Here is a 6,057-nt window from a genome sequence, read left to right as displayed (position 1 = left end):
GATTTTCCCCATCCCTGCACCCTCTCCAGCAGGTGCAGCCCCTCCCTGCCTCTCCCAGAGCGTTTTCCCAGGAATTTCTGGTGCTCCACGTGCTGCAGGTGGGAGATTCCAAAGGGTCAGTGATCACCAGGCTGCTCCTTCCCAGCAGATTCCTGGGAATCATCTCCCAGGACAGGAGCTTTCCAGCTGCTCTGTGCAGTTCTGGCTGAACCACACCACAAACAAGCCCAAATCCTATTATTAGACTTTGGAAACTGCTGCCTTAGAGACAGGTTTGCTTATAAATAACCATCATTTTCTCTCTGGCAAAGAAAAGAGATCTCTGCTCCTCCAGAACCTGCCTGCTCTGCTCTTGGGGTTTCTTCCCACCTGAGCTCATCCTTCCCTGTGGGAATGACATCCACCCCAGTGTCAGCAGGGTGGCAAATCACAGCTGTTTTTGTGATCTTTCAGCTCTTTTTGCTTCTTTCAGCTTCCTCTGCAGGCTGTGCTCGGTGCTGGCAGTGCTTTCAAACCCCTCCTTTTCAGCGCCGAGGGTCGCTGGTGGGACCTTGGCCAGGCTTGCCCTCTCTCCAGGAGGGAAATGCTGCTCCAGCTCTTCCCCAGGCTCCCGGGAGAGGGCATCGCGCTCCAGGAGAACCGGGCAGAGCCGGGACAGCAGCCCTGGCCTGGGGAATTGGGGATTTGGCTGCAGGAAAACTGGATTTCAGGATGGGAGCTGCACCCGGCTCTGTGCTGCTGGATTTGTCCCTCCCGAATTGAGCTGTCCCTGTGGCTGTGACAGCACTGCAGCTCCAGTTTGGGGGTTTCAGGTGGTTTTGGGGCAGCCAGAGCTGAGGGAAGAGGCTGCAGCAGCTCCTGCAGAGCTGGAAAGTGGAACATCCTTCCTTTGGTGTCCCTGGGGGAATCTGCACTTCTGGGATGGACAAAAACTTCTCTGCCTCATTGGGATTATTTCTGGCTTTATTTTCTCCAGGGGGGTTACACCTATTGACAGATAATCCATGTCTGTGTGGAAAACTCAGGATTCATTGCTTCCTCTCAATGAGGCTCCCTGGCCTCATGCAGAGTTTGCTAACAAATATTTTATCTCCAAAGAAAAAGTTGTGGCAGCTGGTGGGGAATCCAGGGCTGTGCTTGTCTTTCCCAGCCTGGAGATGGGAATCATTGAGAAGGATTAGGTGCAATCCTTACTCACTTTTTTGGGCACAAATAGGTGAGGGGGAATAGTAATTTAGGGGAGAAATGGGTGACCTGACTTCTTTTTGTGAAAATCAGGCAGAACAAACCAGAACAAACCATAGGACCTTTTTATTTTCCTTTTTTTACATCATAAAAACTGCCTGGAATTTTGGCTGCAGCGTGTATCCCACGGCAGGGAGGTACTTAAAATGTTTAAACACAGGGAAGAAAAGCTTCCAGGGAGCTCTCAGGGTTAACAGGGCTGCTCTGAAATGTCACCTGGGCTCTGGTGCATGAATGATTTACAGCAGCAGCAGCTCTGAGCTGGGACAGGCAGATGATGCAGAGCTGTGCTGCCACCCCCAAAATCTGCTTTCCCCCTCGGCTGTCTGGCAGTGCCCACGCAGGGCCCTGCAGTTACACCAGGAGAGGATGTGCATGGGAAGGGTGTGAATTTGGGCATTTTTGCAGCTCGCTGTGAGCAGAGACAGGCTGGAGCTGCTTCAGAGGAGGGTTGGGATGGAGAGCAGGAAAGCTTTTCCCCCAGAGGGTGCTGAGCACTGCCAGGCTGCCCAGGGAGTGGGCTCAGCCTGAGCTCCAGGAGCTGCCAGGGTGGGATTTTGGGGTGTCTGTGCAGGGCCAGGGGGTGAATTCCACACTCCCTCCCACTCAGGATGTGCTGTGGTTTTCTGGTGACTTCCCAGACGCGTTGCTGTGGACTTTGCGCCTCCCGGAGGGGCGATGAAAACTGTTGATGTGTTTTTGTGCTCAGCTCTTCACGCCCTAAATAGCTCTGGCCAGCTCTGCCTCAGCTGACTGGAGTGCTGATGCTGCTTGGGCAGCAAATTCTGCCGAGGGAAAGTGGTGCAGGCAAAAGCTGGTTTTTGCAGCCTCTTGAAAGGACTCCTTGATAAAAGAGGGCAGGGAAGGTCCAGCACCTCCCCGGGAGGAGGAGATGGGGTTGGTTTCCTGCTCTGCTGGAGGACTCGCTGTCCTGGTGCTCTGTTCTGACTCCAGGGGTGTGGAGAATCCATTTCCCTGCCATGGCAATCCCTGGAGTGTTCTCAGCTCCTCTCTGGGGTGCCTTTGCCCTGAACAGAGCCATTGTGCACATCACTCACCCAGCACCACCTTCCAGAAATATTTGCTGAGAGACTTCCTTGTGTTTTGTGTTCTCGCTGGCTTGGGAGATCTCCTCACCAAAAAACAGCCTGAGCTGCCTTTTCCCCCTTAACCAGTCAATATTTACTCTCCCAGGCAAGCTGTTCAAGTGCTGCTGCTCTCTTGTTTTCGGTGTTTTGTCTCTCCTGCCTCGCTGGAATGTTGCCCCAGAGTCTCCCACACTGGCAGCTTTTGTTTGTGCAGCAGTGGGTGTTGGTGGAGACACGGCTGGGGGAGCTGCAGGGACTGCCAGGGCATGCTGGCATCTGCTGCTCCCAGCGGGGAGGGTGTGGGGAGGGTGGGCAGCCTGTCTGCTGCAGGAGGGCTGCAGGCTGGGGAGGGGGAGCTGCAGGATGGGTTGGTCAATGCCAAGGTGAAATTTTGAGAAAGTCACAGGATGGGTTGGTCAATGCCAAGGTGAAATTTTGAGACAGTCACAGGTTTGTTCAATCCCCAAATGAAATTTTGAGAGAAAACCACGGGTTTGTTCAATCCCCAAGTGAAATTTCGAGAGAAAATCACAGGATTGTTGGTTCAATCCCAAGGTGAAGTTTTGAGATGAAGCCATAGGATAGTTTGTTCAATCCCAAAGTGAAATTTTGAGAGAAAGCCAAAAAACAGGATGGTTTGTCCAATGCCAAGGTGAAATTTTGAGAGAAAGCCACAGGTTTGTTTAATCCTAAAGTGAAATTTTTAGAGGAAGCCACAGGATGGATTGTTCAATCCCAAAGTGAAATTTTTAGAGGAAGCCACAGGATGGTTTGTTCAATCCCAAAGTGAAATTTTTAGAGGAAGCCACAGGATGGTTTGTTCAATCCCAAGGTGAAATTTTGAAAGAAAGCTAAAAACCAGGATGGTTTGTTTAATGCCAAGGTGAAATTTTGAGAGGAAGATGCAGGTTTGTTCAATGCCAAGGTGAAATTTTAAGAGAAACAGGGTGGATTGTTCAATCCCAAGGTGAAATTTTGAGAGAAAGTCACAGGTTTGTTTAATCCTAAAGTGAAATTTTTAGAGGAAGCTGCAGGATGGTTTGTTCAATCCCAAGGTGAAATTTTGAGAGGAAGATGCAGGTTTGTTCAATCCCAAGGGGAAATTTTGAGAGAAAACCACAGGATGGTTTGTTCAATCCCAAAGTGAAATTTTGAGAAAGTCACAGGATGGGTTGTTCAATCCCAAAGTGAAATTTTGAGAGGAAGCCACAGGTTTGTTTAATCCTAAAGTGAAATCTTTAGAGGAAGCCACAGTATGAATTGGTCAATCCCAAAGTGAAATTTTGAGAGGAAGCCACAGGATGGTTTGCTCAATCCCAAAGTGAAATCCTCCTCCCATGAAGATCCAGGAGGAAAGGTGACAAGGATGATCTCCAGCAACATTTTCAGGAGTTCTGATAAAGACACTGTGCCACAGCCCTGTCTAGATGGATTTTTGGTGTGTGCACCACTTGTGTCTAACATTAGCTGGAACTTTATCACTGCGGGTCCTTGCTCTCTTTATTTTCAATTTTTGAGACACTTAATTTCCTTTTTTCTGCAATTCCTATCATCCCCAAGCACTTTTTTCCCAGGGAAGATCTACACTTGCTGCCCTCCCTTTCTGCTTCACTAGCAAAAAGCTCCATGATCCTCACTGGCAAAGATCTGCCCTGGCAAACTCTTGGATTTGTGAAAGTTGTTTGGCTGCAGCAGGAAACTTCTCTCCTGCACTGCTGGGGGAAGGCAGCCTGCTCCTTAATTGCATCCTGCAGCTTGGCCAAGTGAAACCCATCTTTGTGCCCTCAGAAAAATAGCCAAATCGTTCTCTCCCTTGGGCTGTGGAACTCCTCACTGGGTTAGCCTGGGTTTGTCTCTCCTGGGATTTCTAACCTCTGGGGTGCTTGAGGAGGAAGATTTAAAGCTCTCTGTGCACCAAACACGCTGGGTTTGAAGGGTGATTTGAGCCTTTTGTCTTTATTTGGAAGTTCTGCCTTGAAAAGGAGAAATCGCTGGTTAAAAAAGGTGTTTATTTGACCCTTTGGTTCCAGTTGGATTCATCTTTCCTGTTGGGAAATTAATTCATCAATCAGTTTTAGTCTGGTTGGTTTCTGCCCTGTGCTTTGCACTTTTTAAACTATTTTGAGGGGTTTATTCAAAATCACAATTCCTTTATTTCATGGAGTCAAAAGTGGCAGTGGGGAGAATAATTCCTGATAAAAATCCTGGAAACTGTGGAAAACCATGCAACCTTTTCAGTTCCTACTTACACCCTTGCAGGGGAGGGGGAGAGGGCAATAAAGCCCCAAAACCACATTGTTGGCATTTTATCTTTTTGCTGGAAATGTGTTTTGCTCACCCAACCTTCACCCCAATCCTTTCAGAAATGCTGTATCCCAACCTTCCTGAAATCCCACCTTGTGCTGCTTCCACCCCTTTGACCCACAGGCATTTTCAAAGCTTCAAGTGGAATTTTTCAGGCAGTTCCAGCTTGGCTTGATGTGTGATTAACGAGCAATTATGAGCAGATATAAATAAGAGTGGATTTCAGCATGTGTAGATGCTATTATTAAAAGCTCTATTACAATATTTATGAATATTTAACGATGGATGTCAAAGGTTGCTCTGTAATTCTGTAGGACTTGACTGATCTCCCTGGGGAGGGAGCAGCTCCTCTTTAATTCCAGTATTTAGGGGATAAAGAACCTCTGTGGTGGCTCTGGATGTGGGATCTGAGCAGCTGGAATTGCTGGAAATGCCTGGTTTTCGTGGTGGTTTATTCCCCTAAATTTTTAGGGGAATTTATTCCTATTTTTTGGTGCCTTCCCAGAAAAATGCCCCACAGCAGGGCAGAGCAGAGCCTTGTCCTCACAACCTGGGGAGAAAAATCAGGTTTTCCCCAGTTGTATTTTAACCCCACTGGCATGAAGGGTTCGGATATTTATTTGTTGTTATAAAACAAGAACTTCTACATCCAAAAAAATCCCTCATGGAGCATTTTCAGCCTGCAGAATCACCCCTGCCACAGCAGCCCTTCAGCCTGGTGGCTGAAACTGGGGGAGAAACCAACCCAGCTGTGCTCCTGGCACCCAACCCTGGCTGCTGCCAGCAAATGGAGTGACCATTCCTGTGTAGATCCAGCCCAAAATCACCTCTGACACGCTGCCTTCACCCCAAAAATTATGTTGTGGGAAACCCACCCTGTCCCACATCCCTGCTGGGTTTGGGAAAGGCTTTGCAGTGCTGGCAGGGCAACATCCTGACTATTATTTTATTTTCATCACTCAGGGATGTTCCCCCAAAACCTGGAAAAGGCTTTTTGTTTGTCACTTTGGCTCTTTTCAGAGCTCTCCCTCCTGCTTGGCTCCTTCCTGCCCCATTTCTGCCCCTAAACCACCCCTGAAGGGGTTGCAGGTGGGGAGGAATCACACCTGGCTGGACAGCCTGGGGACAGACAGCTCCAAATCACCCAAATTTTCACCCCCTGAGAGCTCTAGGGGCTCCAAATCACCCAAATTTTCACCACCTGAGAGCTCTGGGGATGCCAATCACCCAAATTTTCACCACCTGAGAGCTCTGGGGTTTCCAATCACCCGAATTTTCAGCACCTGAGAGCTCTGGGGATGCCAATCACCCAAATTTTCACCACCTGAGAACTCTGGAGGCTCCAATCACCCAAATTGTCATCATCTGAGAGCTCTAGGGGCTCCAATCACCCAAAGTTTCACCACCTGAGAGCTCTGAA

Source organism: Lichenostomus cassidix, chromosome 24 (assembly GCF_008360975.1).
Source record: "Lichenostomus cassidix isolate B80296 chromosome 24, HeHo_3.0, whole genome shotgun sequence".
NCBI classification, from domain to species: Eukaryota; Metazoa; Chordata; class Aves; order Passeriformes; family Meliphagidae; genus Lichenostomus; species Lichenostomus cassidix.
The sequence above is the reverse complement of the archived record's forward strand: the minus strand, read 5'-3'. Positions refer to the sequence as shown.